Source organism: Equus przewalskii, chromosome 8 (genome assembly GCF_037783145.1).
Source record: "Equus przewalskii isolate Varuska chromosome 8, EquPr2, whole genome shotgun sequence".
Classification (NCBI taxonomy): Eukaryota; Metazoa; Chordata; class Mammalia; order Perissodactyla; family Equidae; genus Equus; species Equus przewalskii.
In genome coordinates, this window is record NC_091838.1 from 8,040,190 (window position 1) to 8,061,568 (window position 21,379).

The 21,379-nt window shown below is 39.3% G+C and overlaps 1 long non-coding RNA gene across 1 annotated transcript; it reads left to right on the forward strand.

Annotated features, from left to right (window-relative positions):
- The first annotated feature begins 467 nt into the window (after positions 1-467).
- LOC139085016 (uncharacterized) lies at positions 468-19,006 on the forward strand. Its single transcript, XR_011542977.1, has 4 exons — positions 468-1,709; positions 12,219-12,392; positions 18,586-18,779; positions 18,855-19,006. It is a non-coding gene; the product is annotated as an uncharacterized lncRNA (long non-coding RNA).
- Positions 19,007-21,379: the final 2,373 nt, after the last annotated feature.

The window sequence follows — 21,379 nt, forward strand, 5'->3', positions numbered from 1 at the left end:
ATCCATTGAACTTTTAATTCCAATTATTGCATTTTTTATTTTTAAATGCTTTAGTTGATTCTTTTTCAAATTGCTTTGTTAATTTTAATAACTGCTTCCTCTTCAAACTTTCAATCCCACCTTTTATTTCTGTAAACATATTATATATGCTTAATTTAGGTTCTGTATCTGATATGGCCACTAACTGGAGTCTTTGCATGTCTGACTCTGCAGTTTTCTATTCCTACAGACTCTGTTCACTGTGGTTCTTTCTGTAAGTTTGCTGAATTTTGATTGTGAGTTTATATCCCTTTGAGCTTTATAATGTGGGAATTTTTTGAGATTTGCAGTTGGAGGTAGGTTCTTCCTTGAGAGAGGAAGCTTCTTGCTCCTTTCTAGGTGTTGAAAGGGTACAACAATCTATGATCACTTCTAAACAATTTTTAGATTGGATTTTTTTGGCCAGACATAAAGTCTGATTGTAGTATTATAATTAAAGATTTTCAGAGGAGAATCATTTTTCTTTTTCTGTTGTTTTGCCATTAGACCTACAATCAAGGCCAAGACAGGTGAGTCTCTGTGGGGCTGGATTTTCTGATTCACTCACTGACGTATCACCCTTCTGCAATCTTAACTTTCTGTCGGGGTCTCACATCTGGCCCAAGCTCTTAGTCCAATCTGCTGTCCTCACTTTGCTGTTAAAGTTCAGACTCTAGGCTAACAAGAATTATCAGACATCCCAGGGCAATTGCTGTCTCCATGGCCAGCTTGTCCCTGTAGAATTGCTTTCTCATTCTGGACTCAAATTGTTTCCTCAACTGGTAGCTCAGCTGTGCTTTAAGGACTTTTTAAAAAAATATGCTATCCAGCATTTTCCTGGTGTTCTGAACTGTTATTACTCTATACACCTAATACATATTGCTGGGAAAGGAATTCCCACAGGGCTGTCTGTACAAAGCTTGAATGAAGACTCACACAGCCTCAGAAGATGTATCTTAGTTAATAATGCTTTGAATTGCAAAGTGCCATTTTAATGAGAACAGAAACACATGTCCTATTACCCTTTTCCTCATTTTACCCATGAATTTCACCTTTTGGTAGGTATAGAGTTTTCATTGCCTCCTGGATGAAAATCAAATACATTTCTACAATTTTCAGATGAATATTTATACGCGTGAGTACGTGTATATATGTGGTGGTATTAACACCAGTTAACCTCCCTAAATACATTATACATAGAATTTTTTTGTGTATGTGTATGTGTAATTGTTTGAGGTTATTTGCTATTTTGGGGATATACTTATTTTTAGTCATGAGGCATTTCTCAGCCTCGCCTGAAGAAGCCTCTTCCCACCTTTGAATGTTTGCACTTGCTGTTTCTTCGCTTGAAGTGTTTTCCCTGCTAATATTAACACAATTAACTTGCTCACCTACATTTTGCTTAAATGTCACCATCCTAGTGAGGTCTCCTCTGTCACTGTTTCTCAGCTCTTCCCCTGCTTTAATTTTCTCCTTAGCATGTAGCAGCATCTAATGTACTTTGCAATTTATGCCTTTGTCTTATTTATGTTCTGACTCCCCCACTAGAATGTAAGCTTCATGAAGGCTGAGATCTGCCTAGAACAGTGCCTGGTACATAACAGGTGCTCAATAAACATTTGTCGTATGAATTAAATGAGTGACTGTGACCATCCTTCATTTCTCTGAAGACACAGAGCCTGGTACTGCCTGTAAGTCTATGTTATAATGTTAGTGAAGGAATAGCAGGAACCAGTGACAGATTTCAGCTTCAAAATATTGGACATTGTGCTTGTCTCTAATTTTATTATTTTAAAATGCTTTTACATGCGTTATCATTTAAAAGCTAACTAATAATTCTGGGAGCCAGATGTGTTTATCATCACCACTTTACAAAGAAAAAAATTTAGATTTAGACAAATTAAATGTTTTGCTCAATGTCAAACAGTTGGTACATAGCAAACACAGGACTCAGGATGAGTTCCGCTGATTCTAAGTCTTGTGTTCTTTCTAGGATACCATGTAATTGCGGATTTACTTGGAGAAGGTTTTAAATTTTCCACAGAATCAGGGTTCTAATGGAACATTTTGAAATTGAGCTCTATTTTGTCTAGAAATCAGAAAACTTAAAGGAAACATTTTATAGAGTACGACGAGCTATGCCGTTATAAAGATTTTAATTTTCACAATGAGGATGTTTTAAGCTGATGATATGAAAATGGCCATGCTAGCAAGTAGGTAGGAAGGTAAAGAAGATAAAATTCACCTTTCCCTCAGCTTTGCTGATCTGCAGAAGGGAAACCAAATGAAGATCAAAGCCCCCAATATTTAGGTTTCTTACAAAAGTCACACTTTACAACTATTATTTTTTTTGAGGCTGTGAGCTTCATGCCATTGGATGTGTTTACAAAGAGGTCAGAAAACCACTTTTTTTGTGATTTGACATGGATGTATTTGTGTTGTTTAGGAAGAGGGACATTATCATCAGTTTCCAAACTGGGGCTCTTAATGGTACACACGATGGGGTAGTTCCTTGAAATCAGGGGTCACTGAACCCTAAATTGTGAGTTGCTTTGTAGGATTCTTTTAATTCTAAGACCATGTTTCTCTCTCTCTATATTCACTATTAATCCATTCAAGAGGACGTCTAATATTGTCGATGAAGCATATACTTGATGATTTTCAAACTATTATCTTTTTTGACCTTGTGAGTAAACATGGAATCCAAATCTGATTTGTCCTATCAAACAAACTAATATCATGATGTGTATTCTGACAACCAGATATTTAGGTAAAAATGCTTTGTTCTTTCAGCTACTGTTCAACGTACAATAAGCACCCATTACTTCAAGACTTACTTAGTGCTTTATTTAATTTTGATATGCCTTTGGGGGAGTCTGGGATACCATCAAGCCCTCGTCCTTTGCTCCAGGGTTTCTTAAATTATCTGCCTGTAAGTCTCAATGTGCAGCTGCATTCAGTTTCCATGGCAACCTACTTGATGTCAATATATGTTTGAGCATATTTAGGTCACTCGAAAACCAAAAGATGTGCCTAAAAGCTTAATAAATAAAGCAAATGCAAAGTGGATGTTTGAGCATTATTACTTATTTATTGTTAGGTTTATAGAACGCAAAAGAAAAAAATCGATTGACAGCAGGCTTTAAGATGTCTGCAGAGGACAGAGTCAGGTTTACAAGCCTAGAATGAGATAGTAGATTTTTGTTTTCTGGGATGACTCATAGTGGAGTTGGCTGCTGATGGAATAAGAAAAGCTCTAGCTGTCTATGACACTTGGAATTTGTCAGACTCTGCGATGAGTTATGTTCAATAAAGCAAAGGCAGAGGCATGAAGGGCAGGCTGTGTTAGCTGAGGCTGCAAAGACCACAGGAGGCAAGGCCTCTATTCTGCCACAGAAGCTGATAATGGGGTGTTCCACAGCAAATGTCTTATGAGGGCACTTGAGCATGGGTGCGCAGGGGCACGAGTATCCAGAGCGCAGTAACTAGATACTGAGAGAAAGTCACGTTTAGAATACACCTCTACACACATGGGTTCTTTTTATCCCTCCAGAATATTTTTTAAATCAAGGAATAATTTTCAATGAAATGCACATACAATAAATGTAGTTCGGTGATTTTTGACAAGTGCATCTGCCCGTGAACACATCACTTCAAACAAGATATAGAACATTTCCTTTGTTGCAGAAAATTCACTTGTGTTCTTTTCCAGTAAATGTCCTGGCAGAGGCATAGATTAGTTTTGCTTCTTCTGGAGCTTCGTATAAATGAAATCATACAATGTTTATTCTTTAGATAGGGCTTCTCTATCTTAGCAAAAAGTTTTGAGATTCATCTATGTTGTTGTGTGTATGAGCAACTTGTCTCACGTGATTGCTGAGTAGTATTTCATTGTAAGGGTATACCAAAATTTGATTATTCTTCTATTGAAGGACATTTGGGTTGTTTCCAACATTAACAAAGTCACTAAGGGGCATCTGTGTGCCAGTATTTGTGTGGAAAGTGCTTTCGTCTCCCTTTCACCCAAGTGAAATTGCTAGGTCGTGGCAATTTTGTAGCATAAACATATACCTATAGGTTTAACTTTATAAGAGACTGCCAAACAGTTTTCCAAAATGGTCGTACCATTTTATACTCTCGACAGCAGAACTGGAGAGTTCCGCATGCTTCACATCCTCATCAATGTCAGATGTGTCATTCTTTTTACATTTAGTCACAATAGAGGATGTCTAGTGATATCTTTGTCGTTTTCATGTGCATTTTTCTGATGACTGATGATGTTGAGCACTTTTTTGTGTACTTATTGGTCATTTGTGTATTTCCTTTTGTGAGTTGTCTGTTTTAGTCTTTTCTCCATTTTATTGGCCTATTTGCCCTTTTTTATAGAATTGTAGAAGTTCTTTATATATCCTGGATACAGAGCCCTTTTTCAGATGTATGTGTTGTGACTATTTTCTTCCTGTCTGTGCTTTGTGGATTCATTTTCTTGACAAATTTGTTTTTTGATAACCAGATATTTTAGTTATGATGAAATCCAGTTTATTGATTTTTAAATTTTATTGCTGGCGATTTCTGTCTTATATATAAGAAATCTTTGCCTGCCCCAAGCTTGTGAAGACATTCTCCGATGTTGTCTTCTAGAACAGCACTTTCCAAAAGAATTTCTATTTGCCTTATGCAATATTGTAGCCTTTAGCTACATTAGTTATTAAGCATTTCGAATACAGCTACAGTGACTGAGAAAACAAATTTTAAATTTCGCTTAATTTTAATCAATTTAAATTTAATTTTGTATGACCACATGTGGTTAGTGGCTATCATAATAGACAGCATAGATCTCAAAGCTTTATAGTCTTAACTTTTACACTTATATCTACATCCATCTCAAATTATTACATTGTTAATTTCATCATTTGAGATAGTGGTAGAAATTCATTTTTCTCTTCATTTGTTTATCCAATTGTTCCAGTACCATTAAATTGTGTTATAAAAAACAATTGATTGTCTGGGGCTGGCCTGGTGGCATAGCAGTTAAGTTTGTGCACTCTGCTTCGGTGGCCCGGGGTTCGCCGGTTCAGATCCCAGGTGGGGACATATGCACCGCTTATCAAGCCATGCTGTGGGAGGCGTCCCACATATAAAGTAGAGGATGATGGGCATGGATGTCAGCTCAGGGCCAGTCTTCCTCAGCAAAAAGAAGAGAATTGGCAGCAGATGTTAGCTCAGTGCTAATCTTCCTCAAAAAACAAACAAACAAAAAGACCAATTGGCTGTCTATGTATTAGTCTATTTCTGGACCCTCTATTCTGTTCCATTGGTCTGTCTTTACAGTCAAATACAACATTGAGTTGATTACTGTGAGTTTATATCTATGTCTTAGAATCTGGAAGTATAAATTCATCAGATTATTTTTTTAAGATTGTTTTGTTTTTTCTAGTCCTTTTCAATTTTACAAATTTTAGAATCAATTTTTTAATTTCTACAAAAAAATCCTTTTGGAAATTTGTTTGGTGGAGGCTGCATGCACAGACACTTAAAAAAATTCTAAGAAATCCTTTTTTCTAGACTCCATTTCAATTGCTCAATTCACCATTTTGTGATCAATGAGATAGTAAGTAAAATTCTCAAGGCCACAGGCAGGGCTAGGATTTTAACCTAGATTTATTGGATTCCTCAACTTACAGTTTTAATCACATTTTTACTTGCCCACTTATAAAGAGATAATTTATTGTAAATGATCAACTTTCTCAGAAGAATAATTTTAAGGGAGCTTATATATACACATATATGTAAATATATCTAAATATTAGTTATTATTATTCTTGAGATGTCTATAATTTTATTCCACATCCCTCTCCCAGTCTATGTAGCAACAGAATTTCATATCTTTTACACAGAGACAGTTTGGGCTATAATTCATGATGTTTTGGTTTCTCTTCCCATGTCTACATGCACTCATTCATAATCACCTGCTCTTTCGCCACCTTCTCTCCTGAGTCCAGGAAGAGATTATCATCCCGCCTCATTCCCACTCACCTCTACAGAACACTCACACACACAGACACACAGACACACAGACACACAAATAAATTAGATTTCATTAACATTAAAAACTCTTTCTTTTCAAAATACACTGTTAAGAAAATAAAAAGATAAACCACATAGTAGGAAAATACATTTTCAAAACATATATCCAACAAAGACTTATGTCTAGAATATGCAAAGAACACTTGAGTGCTCATTAATGAGTACAAACATCCCAATAAACAAAAGGATTTAATAACCAAAAAGACATATATTTGAACAGTCACTTTACTATAGAATACATGTACATATAATATATAGGATAAATATGGTATGCATAGTATACACACATAGTCTATGATATAGATATATATGTGTGTGTATAAATTCTATGCTATAATACTTAAAAATGGCCAACATCTTTAGTCATTAGGGAAATGAAAATTAAAACCATAGGGAGATACCAGTACACAGTGATTAAAATATCTAAAATTAAAAAGATTGACAATATCAAGTGTCGAAGAGGCTGTGGAACAACTTGAACTCTCATACATTGTTGGTGGCAAAGTAAAATGATGCAACCACTTTGGGAAACAGGTTGACAGTTTCTTGAAAAGTGAAGCATACACCCAGCCATTCCAGCACCATGTATTTACGCAAGAGAAATTCATATACCCATTCAAAGACTTGTACAAGACTATTCATAGCAGCTTTATTTGTAATAGACAAAAAGTGGAAACAACCTTAATGCCCATCCATCTGTGAAGAGATAAAGATACTGTGGTATATCCATACATTTCTCACTAAAGTGGTTTCATGACCTACAATTTAAAAAATACAGACTTATGTGACTTGGTCAAAACAAAGGCAAAGATGACAAGTTTCAGTTTGGGATATTTCTCCCGCAGCTGGTCTGGTATGCTTCTGCAGCCTGGCAAACTCTTACACTATGTTTGAGATGCTGCTTTGACATCTCTCTTTGGCAATGTTCCCACTCCTTGACCTCATAATGAAGATTATTATTGCCTGCTTTGGGCCACTATTATAGAGTCCATTTATTAAATTGAGCTACAAAATTGATAATTTTGTAACAAAGACTAAATCTTATTCATCTTTGATTCCATTTCTTCAGCTACAAGGATAAATAGATAGATGTGTGAACGCTTATAGAAAAGATAGCCCAAATGTTCTATAGGTGGATGTGTGGCTATGTGTAACTGAGCTGCCCCTCCTGGGCTGCATGGATGGACTAAATTTAACTCAAATTTTGCAGGAATGTCATAAATTTAACTTTAAAGAAAAGATTTTCTAGAATATAAGAGATTGTTTCCTTGATACAGGACAAAATCCTGAGGTCAGAGTAATAAAAAATACTGAAACATGAGAGTAGGCTTGCATAAAATCCAAGATGGAAAATGTCATTAAAAAGCCAACTTGTTCTTCCAGGCTGGCCCCGTGGGCTGTGACTTGTCTACACATCCTGTGGATAAGAGCTCTTGTTCTTTTCCATTGGTGCAGTGGGGAACTGCCAACATTGAGCTTAATAATTTGACTTCTAACCTTTTGAGACACAGCCTGTTTTGAGAATCTGATGATAATTAGAGCCTTTGTTTTAGCAAAAGATTTACCTAGGTGCACCCACAATTTTATATGTCGTATCAAGGACTTTGCTCTTCTATAACCCATCATGATAATCACCCTGCACCACGTAGTACCAGGATAACGTCTCATCAGGATAATCAGAGAAATTTAGGAGAATTTATTAACAAAGTGTATTATATTCCAGTGACTAATTTAGCAAATTACCACAAACTTGGTGGCTCAACACAAGAGAGACTTATTCTCATACTTCTAGAGGTCAGAAGTCCAAAATTAACATCCCTGGACTTCAATCAATGTGTCAGCAGGGCTCATCTTCCTCTGGGATCTCCGGGGGAGAATCTGTTCCTTGCCTTTTCCACCTGCTGGCATTCCTTAACTTGCAGCTGTATTGCTCCTATCTCTGCCTCCATGGTCACGCTGCCTCCTCTTGTTTTGTCTGTTCAAAGGACATTTGTGATTGCATTTAGGGCCCACCTGGATAATCCAGGACAGTCTTCCCATCTCACGACCCTTAACTTATTCACATCTGCAGACACTTTTTCCTTATAAGGTAACATTTGCAGGTTCCAGTAATATCTTTGGGCAGCCATTATTCAGTCTACTACACCGAGGAACTATTTACAAAATTGGCGAGGTCTAGGAGGAGAACCATGTGGCATAGTGAAGACACCATTGGTCAGGAGTAGAGGCTCTGCTTCAACCCTTGGGCCTAAAGGGACAAGTGGAGTTGTGGTTACGGGATCTGGAGGGAGAGGGTCATGAAGAGAAGGCTCCTTGAGAGAAACGGAGTGCCCTTTTTTTCAAGGAATGCCACCAGCTTGAGGAAAATTTGAGGGGAAGGAGTCAGGGGAGTAAGTACCCTCACCCCACTCTCTTCTTTCTCTCCAATCTGGTTTCCTATCAGCTGAACCCAAGCAGAAACCAGTGAGCACAAATACCCTTAACTGAGTCCACGCAGGGTAAACTCTCACAGAAGACAGCGGGGGAGAGAAGCGTGGAAAGTGGGTCTGGAGGGGCAAATGGAAGATACTCAGCACTCAGTAATTGCCTCACGGTGGGGCATCATTCATGAAAAATCTTCAGGCAATTTCGTTCCTTGTAAAAGTGTGAACTTTGAGCATCTTAGCACTTGAAGAGCCATTTCTCTCTCTAGGTAGCCCCTTGAAGTACTTGCCACTGCTGCTAAGACAACCTGGAATTCTGTGAGGGCAGAGATTTTGCCTATTTTGTTTACTGATGTATCCCCAGCTCTAGAAAGCTCCTGGGACACAGTATATTGTCTGTAAATACTTGTTGAGTAAATGGAGCTGAAACATAGTCTACAAATACCTGATGGTCACCCTCCACATCACTTCATACTCCCTACCAGCTATTTATTTCTCCTCCTGTTTCCTTGGCCCAACATAGCTGCAGTTGCTCCACAAGACTTTGCTGCTCTACCTTACAAGGACATAGTGTTTTTGTAATGGCACACTCCTCCTCTACACTCATATTCCTGGTTCTTTTAGCTCCGTTGAGCACAACTGCCTAATTCAGGCAGATTCAGGTTTTTTAACATTTGCACAATCAGAATTGATTGCATTAAATGAAATCTTTGAAGGCAACAGAAAGAAGGCAACTTCACTTGTTGGGGTTTGTGTGACTGTCTTCCCCTTGGATATCGTAAGGAATGAATATGGGAATTGGATTTTTCAGGATTATCTGCAGAAGCCTGCGGAGGGACAGTCCCATGGTACCAAAGTCTGGAAAGGGACCTAGGACATGAGCTGTCTCTGAAGGTACAGTGTTGCAGAAGCTCACATAGCAGATTGAGCAGAGTGCCTGTCTCCTGTCAGTCAGGATGAGGCTCCTGAAGACAGCTGTGGGGCAGACAGGAAGGTTGGGTACCACAGAGTCTCCGTGATGTTGACAAGTCTCTTCAGGTACCTGGAGGATTAGAGATCAATCACCTCCATTGCTGCCTTTGATTTCCATGGGGCTGCAGACTCTTAGAGTTGGAAGATGGCGAACTCCTTTCAGTAACCCTCACTGCCTTCACCATCCAGATACAGATCTTCATAATATCGGAGCCTTTGTGATCCATCCCCTTTTCTACCTCCCCAGCCACCTCCATGTTTCTCTTATTTTCCAGCTGTAATATGTTTCTCAAAATAAGGCCAATTGTTTCACGTCACTCAGCATTTGTGTATTTGTGTTGCCTACCCCTTCTGCCTCAAATAGGGTATCTGGCAATTTAATTGGAGTGAAAGTTTGATACCCAGGACATTTGGACAGTCCCATCGTTTTTCTTGATCTAAATTAACCAATAAACTTCTGTTTTTATGTATTACTCAGTAGTGTATTGCAACAGACACACATCCCCAGTGACACGTATCTGAGTTTCACCAAACACTGAAACTTACCCCATCCTCACACATAATCCACCTCTCTGAGGCTTATTACTTCTCTTAAATTCTAATATCATTCATGGCCCAACCCCATTCCTGTCCTTACTCCTGACTCTCCCCCAAATCCCGGCCTCAGTCTGTTCCTGAGTGAGTGAATAAGTTAAGGTGGAAGTGAGTGAATTAATGGCCAAGCCTACAATTCCACGTGGAGTGTGACCATTTCCAGAGGGGCTGCTTAGCTGGGTTCATAGTGTAGATTTTGGCAACGAGTTTTTGAAGGACAAAGGGATGGACTTAGCGTTAAATAAAATAATTTCTAGATTTCAAAGAACGTTTTTGTCTAAACATGACAAAGTTCAAGAAGAATCAGGGCAGTAATGTATTTCTTAAACAGAAAAGTTGTCTTGTAGACAAATCCAGGATGATAAATGCCCCTCAGAGGTTAACTTAATTAGTCTTCCAGCCTGGCCCTGACATCCTTTCCTGCCCAGGATTGCCCTTGATTTAGGAGGACTTGGTTTTCCCATTTGGTGTTTGGCACACCAAATACGTGTTTCAATTGCTAAACTGAAACTGAACTCCATTAATCTAAGCCATTTTGAAGTCGGTAATTGTTTTGAAAATCCAAGGGAAGCCATTTATTTTCCCCAGAAAAAAATGCACATAAATACATATATGGACAGTTTTGTACATTGTTTCATAGACTTTATTTACCCAAAGACTCAATATTTAGAAGCCATGAGTTAGAGATATTAATTACTCTAAATAACTGGCCCATAAAGGGAGTCTATTAATGGAACATTCTCCAGGCTGGTTCTTGTTGTTCTGAAAATTTCCATTCTGGTCTTGCTTTCCTTCACTGAATATGCTTATATCTCTTATCTCTGTGGTCGCCTAGAGAGCACCTCCTCTAGACAAACTATAGCAGAGACATCATGAGTTATTTAGACCACGCTTACCTGAGGCTTCCTCATTAGGTTAGCTCTTCAGAAGGGCATTAGATCTGCCTTCAGGAGACTGATGTTGCACAGGTGAGATAATTAAACCAGAACGTGGACAGATTCTTGCAGCTGCGGAGCACTCCAGATCTTGGTCGAATTGTCGGCGGCTCTCTGTCCCCGTACACAGATGTACACATACCACCATCACTATGTTCTGAGGTGCCCTTATTTGAGTAGAGATAATTTAGACTCCTTATGCTGCTAAAATAGATAAGGTAGTAACTATGCTCACGTTATAGCTCAGAAAACTGAAGTACTGATCATACAATGAATTTCCCAAAAATGCACCGCAATTTGTGATGACTAAAATTAAGACTCAGCTTCCTGGCATCTCAGAATAATCACCTTTTTCATCAGTATTGCTGGCTGTGATTTGGCCCTATGGCCCAGCCAACTCGGTCCTAGATGACACCACAATTTCTCACCATTGGAACCTCTGAGGAGAGGGCGTTTCAGCAATGCCTCCCTCTCACTCTATCTAAGGGCAAGCTCCAAGCCTGGCTACTTTACCTCCACTGGGCAGCTGCTTAATCATAGATTCAATATTCATATTCCCTTAGTTTTCTTACACAGTTACAATTTTTTCCTTTTCTTTGGGCTTCAGGAGCATAGTTATACTCCTCAGTTGGTACCTTAGAGGGTACTTCATCATTGCTGCTCCCTGCAAGTCCATGTCTATTTTCATCCCTTCATCTCTTCTCCTAGGCAACTATTCTATTAGGTATGCATCTATTTATTTATTGTTTGTATGTGTTCTACAAAATGAGTACTGTTTTGTCCATGTGTTTTTGTTTTTTTCTTCTAAAGACTGGCACCTGAGCTAACAACTGTTGCCAATCTTCATCTTCCTTTTTTTTCTGCTTTTTTCCCCTAAATCCCCCCAGTATATAGTTGTATATATATATATATCTTTTAGTTGTGGGTCCTTCTGGTTGTGGCATGTGGGATGCCGCCTCAACATGACCTAATGAACGGTGCCACGTCGGTGTCCAGGATCCGAACCCGGGAAGTGGAGTGAACAAACTTAACCACTTGGCCACAGGGCCAGCCCCTGTGCATGTGTTTTTAATGTATGTGAGTAGTATTATTTTGTTTTTGTGCTAGGTTAAAGTAATTTAGCTGCAATGACAAATAACCCCCAAATTTTAGTGACTGAGCACAATCAAATTTCTTGTTCACACAACAGTATAATAATGGAGGTGTCGCTGGTTGCGTGTTTCATCCTCAAGCAAAGACTCAGGAATCCAGGCTCCTCCCATCTTGTGACTCTACCAGCCAATGCATGGCTCCCAATGTCACCTGGAGAGTTGCTCCATTTGAGACATCTGGAAAGAGAAAAGAGCATGGAAGATCCTTAAAGGTAAGTGTATCATTTGCAATTTACCTCTTTTTTCCCCCAGAGTTTTGGGCACACATGCTTCTAAAGGATTCCTTCTTAGCCACTAGTCCTTTATTCACCGTAGACACTGGGCCCAAGCTCTGCAGAATACAGAGATTGATTGTGAAGTGCAAGGCTTTCCCAGAAAATATCCAGTAGCTGAACAAACTTCACTCATGACTTGCTTTTATACATTAATTCATTCAACAAATATTGCTTTGAGCCCACCTCTTTGTCAAGTCCTGTATTAATCTCCTTTGAGCAGAAAAAGGTCTTAAATGGGAATTGTACATATAAGACGCAAAAAAAGAAAAAACATGATTTGAGAATTTTGTGGTTTAATAAAGGTATTACAAAAACGCTGCCTGAGCTCAGAAGTAATTTTGATGAAAGCGTCAGAGAGCGGTTCACACTTCTTGCATTTAATTGGGAGAGGAAGGTGGGAAGGACATTACAGAAGGAAAGAACAAAGTTTGCAAAGGCTCAAAGGCAAGAGAAAAAGCAGAGCAAGTCAATGGCTTGCATTTGGGGCAGCCAACAGATGTGCGGGGCCTTGATGTCAGGTTAGCAGTCTAGACTTTACCCCGACTGGAATCACATTCAGGCTCTAGAAGCAGAATGCTAGGGTTCAACTGCAGTTTTGCAATTCAGTTGAACTTTATAAACTTAGATTTCTTTATTTGTAAAATTCCCTTGATGGTAATTCTTGATTTTCACCTGGTAGTCTCAGACAAAATGGTATAAAAGCTCAGACAAATGACATGAACTTTTCTTGTAGAGTTTACAGCCAAAAATTGTTGCTATTGTTTGTACCACTCATTGGGAAATATGCTGGCCAGGTGAGTCTGTGTCTACTGTTGTTATGAAACCTTACATCTTTTATTGATTTTTACCACATTGTATTTTCATGCCTTTTTTCTCTTGATGTCTTATCTCTGTAACTCCCATAATAGGCAGCATGATACAAACATATAGTGTGCATCAATATACATTTTGATTTGTTAATTACCCTTTAAAATAATTGATAGTGGCCACATCAATAGACAAGCATAGTCTTTGGGACTTGGTGACCAGGGAAAAACAAAAACAAAACTGAAAACTCAGAGAATTAAGAAGATATTTTAATAATAGGAACTCAGTGGATGTGTCATAGGCCTGAGCCAGAGTAGACCAGACTGTAGTCTTCATAGACTGGTCAGGGCAAGTCAGGGGATCCCTGAAAGACCACAAGGTAGAATTGAAGAAGTACGGGGACAGAAAGTAGAGGTCTGGGAAGATGGGATACGGCAGAAAACAGATGTCCATGCAGTTTTTCAGATTAGAGGTCAGAAGGTACATTTTAAAGTCTTACTTCCTACAAGAATTGTTCAAGGGATTGGAGGCAAGCCCAGGGAAGGCTGGTGAGCGTAAGTCCTCATCCTGGAAAAGTGACTAACACGAGATGGACAGGCATGGACCTCAGGGAAACAAGGCTGGGTCTGGCTCTTGGAAAAGGCTCCATAATAGGAACATGGAAGGAGACCGTTGCTACGATGAGCATGGAATTTGAGCAATCCTAGTAGACCCACCAGTGGAAACAGGTGGCTATCAATTTAGAACGACTTTAGCTCCTCCCGACAAACAACAAAATGGGTCACAGGACTGGAGACAGGACCAAGCCTCTGGGGGTGCTCGGATTCCTTCTTTGTGGGGGTTGGAGGGAGCTGAGTCTCCAAGCAGTCTCTGGCAGCTACTCTGTGCTCTGTGGAAAAAAGATGAAGAGCTTGTGGGCATTTGAGGTCATCTAGGGGAACAAGTTTACACAGTCCTTGCGAGGCTTTGCATGAGGCTACGACACTGACAGATCCAAGCTCGTGTGAGCCACACAAGGCTTAAACCTTGACAACCAACCGCTCACTTTTGTCTTCATAGTTTTTGAGTGGCATTTAAATATTATTTTCCCAATGAGATAGTCTACACTCATTGTCTCAATTCCCTTGCATTCACTTGGTAACTCATCACATCTGGCTTCTATCCTAGCAATTAGGTTCAGACTTTACCCAGTAAGTAACCATCGGCTTACAAATTGTCAAATCCAAGAGACATTTTCCTGGACATTCTGCTTCAGTTGACATTATCATTTCCTTACCTTCCTTCTTCTTCTGTAAATTTTCCTTCCTCCACTTTTCTCCTTATATATCAAGAAGGCTCTCCTGACTATCTATGCGCTCTCTTGGGTGATCACCTCTGGCGTGGAGACGTAACTGCCATTTACCTACTGATAACTTTCAGCTTGGTCTCTTGGGCCCAGAGGTTTCTTAAGACCTTCAGACTTGTGTATCCAGTTTCCTGTTGGTCAATGCCACTGGTATGCCACATGGATGCCTGTAATGTAATAATTACAACCAAACTCAGCATTCTCCTCTCTGAAGCTAACCATTTTTCTACAACAGTTTTACCTCATTTGGCAATCTTGCAACCACATAGTGATCTATGCTATAAGCATGTTGACAAGGCACCCCTAATTTCCTATGTTTTTCACTTCTCCAGTTCTTCAACATATAATGTCAAGCCCTATTGAATTTAACTCCTAAATATTTTGCGACTCTGTTTCCTCTTATCCATCCCTTTTAATATTTCCCAGATTGAATGTCAATTCCTCCCTCTTGATCCCCTTTCATGGAGCTCTGCTCATCGCTTATTTGCAAGAGAAGAGATTGACTAAAAAAGGAATTTCCAGAATGATACAAATGTCCTCTATTACATGATAAAGTTATAATTAGAACAGTGCAGCAAGGACAAATGGAATAGATTGAGAAACCCAGAATCAGACCTAAATGGGATCCTGGTACCCGACAGGGGTGGATTTATAAATAAATAGTATAGGGACATGGCATTCTCTATTTTACACTATACTCACAAACAATTCCAGATAGATTAAAAATCCCAAATGCATAAAATAAACTGTAACATTCAGATTAAAATAGAAAAGGATATGAGTGGATTAGGGAAGGACGACTTTGTTTTTGGGAGGAAGATTGGCCCTGAGCTAACATCTGTTGCCAAACTTCCTCTTTTTTGCTTGAGGAAGATTGTCAGTGAGCTAACATCTGTGCCAATCTTCCTCCACTTTGTGTGGGCTGCCTCCACAGTGTGGCTTCACGAGTGATGTTAGGTCCCTCCTGAGAAGCAGGGGGCACGATCTTAATCATTACACCAGGGGGTGGCACCTGGGGAAGGATTTCTCAAACCCTAAAGGGAGCAAATGATTAATTTGCATCAGCATTAAAATCTTTTGTACAACAAATAAATTTAAAAGCTAAACAGATTTATGGGCTGGCCTGGTAGCACAGTGATTAAGTGCGCACATCCCCCTTCGGCAGCCCGGGGTTGCTGGTTCGGATCCCAGGTGTGGACATCACACCACTTGGCACACCATGCTGTGGGAGGCGTCCCACATATAAAGTAGAGGAAGATGGGCATGGAAGCTAGCTCAGGGCCAGTCTTCCTCAGCAAAAAGAGGAAGATTGGCAGTAGTTAGCTCAAGGCTAATCTTCCTCAAAAAAAAAAAAAAAAACTAAACAAATTTAAAAGTCTTACAATGGACCAGGAGACTATATCTGCAATTTATATACAATTAAATAAGAAGAATCCAGAATATATTAAAAAAAAATCCAACCAATTAAGAAGAAGAAGACAATCAATAGAAAATGAGCAAAGAAAATGAAGAAGCGTATCACAGAAGAGGAAGTATGAGTAATTAATCATGAGATGCTCAACCTTGCTGATTACGGGTGAAGGATAAATTAAAATAAAAATGGATGCCATTTCTCATAATCAGATTGTCAAAAATGAGATAGTGGGACAATACCAAGTGTTGATAAAGATAAGCACTAATCGAAAAGTAGAAGTGGAAAGGTAGACGTATGAGTCAGTAAAACTAGATTAGAAAGCAATGTAGCAAGAGCTCATAAAATGGTGAATGCATACACAATGACTCAGAAGTCTGCTGCTGGAATCTGCCCTAGAGATACTTCCAGACACTGCACACAGAAAGACAAGTATAAGAATGTTTATTGCAGCCTTATCTGGAGCAGCAAGAAACTGGAAACAATCTAAATGTTTATCAATTGGATAATACATGGAAAAATATATATAGAAGATATATACACATATATATCATAATTATTCTATAATAACATAATGGAAAATTTAAAAAGCCAGCTATAGAATGATTAAAAGAAGTGATTAGAAAATTATCTCTTTTTTTCTCAGTTTTTTAAAGAAATAATTGACATATATCACTGGAAGTTTAAGGCATACGGCGTGATGGTTTGATTTACACATATTGTGAAATGATTCCCACAATAGGTTCAGCTAACCTCCATCTTCTCATATAGATGCAACAGAAAGAAAAGAAAGCAGAAAAGAAGAAAGGAAAAAAAATTTCTCCTTGTGATCAGAACTTGTAGGAAGTAAATTAACATCATTTGGAGGCCTGCTGTGTGTCAGATGTCATTCTAATCTTTTCAAAGGTATTAACTCATTTAATCAGCATAATAAATCGGCAACATGCTTTGTAGATAAGGGCATAGGCCAGAAGGAGATGAATCTCCCCAAGGTTATGCACTTGGTGAGTTACAGAGACCTACGACTTCACCCCGGGCAGGCTGAGTGGAGTCCAAGCTTTAGCCATTACTCTATGCTGCCTTCTCGGAGTTCACATTGTGTGAAGCCTGTTAGACAATTAAAGATACACACATAAAGCATTATTATATATTGCTCACAGTTAAAATAGTTGTTTCTAGATGTATGGAACATGGAAATATATATACCAAATTTTTGATTGTGGTTGATTATGAATCTAAGTGATATGTAGCATCACAGAATAAGTGTTGCTTTGAATATATTTGTTGTTTTGTTCTATAAAAAAAGAATTTGAACCCATGTAACAGAACAATTATCAGTTGTACATGGTGCTTAATTTTTCAGTATATTCGTTGCAGTTTTCAAATTTCTTAAGGGAAAAAATTATAATTAGTTTTGTTTGGTTCAGTAGGTTGCAGAAGAAATGTAAAATGTATAGGGTATGGTCTTGATTTTGTAGAAAACACAGATGAGGTACAAAGAACACACAGTGATATGTTAGTGGTGGTTATTTTTAGGTTGTGGGATTACAGGAAGGTATTTTTTTCCCTTTATGATTTGAATAATAATAATCACAAAATTAACTAAAATTAGAAAAAATAGAGATTAAGTTATGTTCCCAGAAAATACACAGCTAGTAAATCCAGGGACTGTGACTTCAAAGTGTATAATCTTAAACGCTGCCTTTTACCATCTCCTTAAGGAAAGCCTTCTGAATCTTTTCTATCTTCTTCCTTCCCACCACCTTTTTCCTCGTTCAGACTTTAATAATGTCTCTTCTGAAGAGTCACAATAGCCATGTAAGTAGCTGCCCCATTTCTGTCTCGTTCTTTCGAATCCACCCTGAACACTGGTGCTGAGAGGTCTTTCTGAAGAGCCAGTCTCTTCATGTCACTCCACTTCCAATAATCAAGATAAAGTTCAAGCTCATCAGAAAGCACATGAGCACCTTCCTGGTCTTACTTTTACTTTAATCCCTTGCCTCCTATCTCTTTCATCATCTGCACCGTAGCTCCTTTCTCCAGCCAGAGCAATTTTCCTGGAGCACAAAGGATATGAGCAAGCTGCTGCCTTCCCCATAATATGCTTGTCTGGTTCCCTGGTCCCCACCCCCTGCGCTTTCAGCCTGGCTAACTCCTGTTCATCTTTTATAGATTAGCTCTCTCATTGAAAGCATTTATTGGGCTATGTATCCTTAGCTAAGATAGTGGCAAATCTTCTGCTCTGCCATGGCCTGTATCCACACCCCTATATTTATCCCTCTGGGATTAATCACTGATTTTCCTGTCTGTCTCTTTGACTGGACTCCAGGCAGCTTTAAGGCAGGAATCCTGTCCTAGTACTTGACTGCCTGATGCTGATGCAATGCTTAGCATTTTTTTGAATGAATGAATATATTTTGGCAGCTTGCTATTGCCCAGATTGGATTTAGAAGAGGACCACCCGTGAACCCTTGGTCCAGGAACACTGGGTGGACTTGCCGGGGAGATCTACCTGTATCGAAGAGGCCACCTTTGCATGATGCAGCCTCTGACTTCTTTTGCTTCAGGTCCTTGTAGCTTCTGCAGTACACGAGAGGAGCGACCTACATTCAGAATCACTTTGTAAGTCAAGAATTAAGCTCAAACGTGTAATAGGAGGAGAACTTGTTTCAGTATGGGGAAACATCAGTTTTTGGAAATCCAACATAACAAAAATGAAGCATTGAAGAGACAAGAACTGCTGACCACAACAGCTCAGAAGGTAGGACAGTTGAGACAAAGTTTCTTGGAGGAAAAGGGCATTCAGTGACTCTGGAATTTTCTACCTTCTCCACAGAGCTTCTTATCTGAAAATGGTGCTTTTGAATCTTCTTGATGATCACCAAGATATTCCTTAGTGACCATGAATCTTCCAACCACCACCGTGGACATCAAGCCCCAGAGTGAGAGAGGCAAAGGGCTCCAGAAAATAAACAGTAGCTGAACACACTTTAGATTGTAGTCTCAAGTTCGTTCTTGTATTCGTTCAGGTTTTCCTCCTTTAAGAAACATTTTTTTAAACCCCTGCTCTTTGCCGAATCTCAGGCTAGGCTTGGGGGGTTTAGATATAATCAAGTGTCAATCTATGCCACAGAGTTGGTTTCTCTCAATATTTTTCTTTTTTAGTGTGGCAAAAAAACACATAACATAAAATTCAGCCTCCCGGCAACTTCCAAGAGTACAGTACAATATCGTCAGCCAGATCCCCAGGACCCGCCTGCCCCACCACCATCCTGTGTGACTAAAACTCTGCATCTGCCAAACGGCAGCTCCCCATCTGCCCTCACCCCCAGCCCCAGCCCCACCATTCGACCTTCTGTTTCTATGAGTTTGAGTGTCTGAGATACCTCGTATAAGTGGAATCACGCAGCATTTGTCCTTCTGTGACTGGCTTATTTCACTTAGTATAATGTCCTCCAGGGTCATCCATCTTGTAGCGTATGACAGGATTTCCTCCTTTTTTAAGGCTGAATAATATCCCATTGTATGTGTAGACCACATCTTCTTTTTCTATTCATTTGTCAGTGGACATTTAGTTTCTTGCACTTCTTTCCTATGGTGAATAATGAATGCTACTGTGAACACAAGTGTGCAAATATCTCTTTGAGATCCTGTTTTCAACTCTTTTGGCTCTATACCCAAAAATGAGATTGCTGGATCATATAGTAATTCTATTTTTAATTTTTTGAGGAACCTTCACACTGTTTTCCATAGTGGGTGCACCATTTTATATTCCTGCCAACAATGCACCAGGGTTCCGATTTCTTCGGAACCTCAACAATAGCCATCCTGATGAATAGGAGCTGATATCTCATTGTGGTTTTGATTTACATTTCCCTGGTGATTAGTGATGTTGAGCATATTTTCATATGCTTGATGGCTAGTTGGATATCTTCTTTGGAGAAATAGCCTTCATATGAAAAGTATTTCAGTATTTTATTTTATTTTTTTTTTAAAGATTGGCACCTGAGCTAACATATGTTGCCAATCCTTTTTTTTCTTCTTCCTCTTCTTCTCCTCCTCCTCCTCCTCCTCCTCCTCCTCCTCCTTCTCCTCCTCCCCGTGGCACCCCCAGTACATAGTTGTATATTCTAGTTGTAGGTCCCTTTGGTTGTGCTGTATGGGACTCTGCCACAATGTGGCCTGCTGAGCAGTGCCATGTCAATGCTCAGGATCTGAACCGGTGGAACCCTGGGCCACCAAAGCAGAGCGCGCCAACTTAACCACTCGGCCACGGGACTGGCCCCTTCAGTGTTTTATACACTCAAGTAATTTTTACCACAACTCTGTGAGATAAGTGCTGTTATTATTCATGTTTTTTGATAAAAAGAAGCTGAGGCACAGAGAAGTTAAGTAAGGTCTTCTTTTAACTTTACAGTAACCCTCTGGCAACAGTTACCCAGGGCAGGTATTGTTACTACAATTAGTAGTAATTAAAGAAACCAAGCTAAAGAGTCCTTAACTGACTTGCCTAAGGCCATGAAACATGAATCCTCCTTCCATGATATTGTGATCAATAATGGACAGAATCTAAAACTTTCTTGTACTTTCACCCCTCCATATAGTTTATAGATTCTTCTTTGAAGACCTTTTAAGGCACAGATGTCTCTGCAGAAAGTATGGGGATCACTGAGCATTAACCAAGTAAGGATCACACTACTGATCTCTTGATTATGGAAAGAGATACAAATGCATATTCTTCATGAAGCAAAAGAGAATTTAAATCTCTGGCCTAGGCTAAGTCTTTGTGTCAGCTTTAAGATCACTGGGCGGTGGCATCCTTGCCTGTGGACACTCTTGCTGTGACCATCTCCCCTATAGGAAGAGACCCAAGAGCACATTTATATCTACTTCAACTCCTGGTTCCAACTTTGCCTATCACCCATCTCTTTTTCCTTTGAACTCCATCACATTATCTTTATACAGGTCTCCATGGTGACCATTAATTCTTTAGTCAAGATGGACCCATGGGCCATGAACTGCATAGGTGGCTCTTGAGGTGCAAGGCTTTCTCAGTGAGCATCAAGAAACTGGACTCCCTTTTTAATTTCTTTCATTCAGGCATCCATGCATGTGTGTAAAAATATTTACACTAATCTCCATGTTATTATTTACTCTTTAGTGACAAGAATTTGCCTGAGATTTCCCAATCTGCTATGTTCTTTCTCCTTTTCAAGCTTATATTCATGTTGCCACCTCTGTCTGCCATTTTCCCTTTGTTTTCTGGCTAGCTCTTATATATCCTTGCTTCTTTTTTTTAATGATGAGGAAGATTGCCCCTGAGCTAACATTCGTTGCTAATCTTCCTCCTTTTGCTTGAGG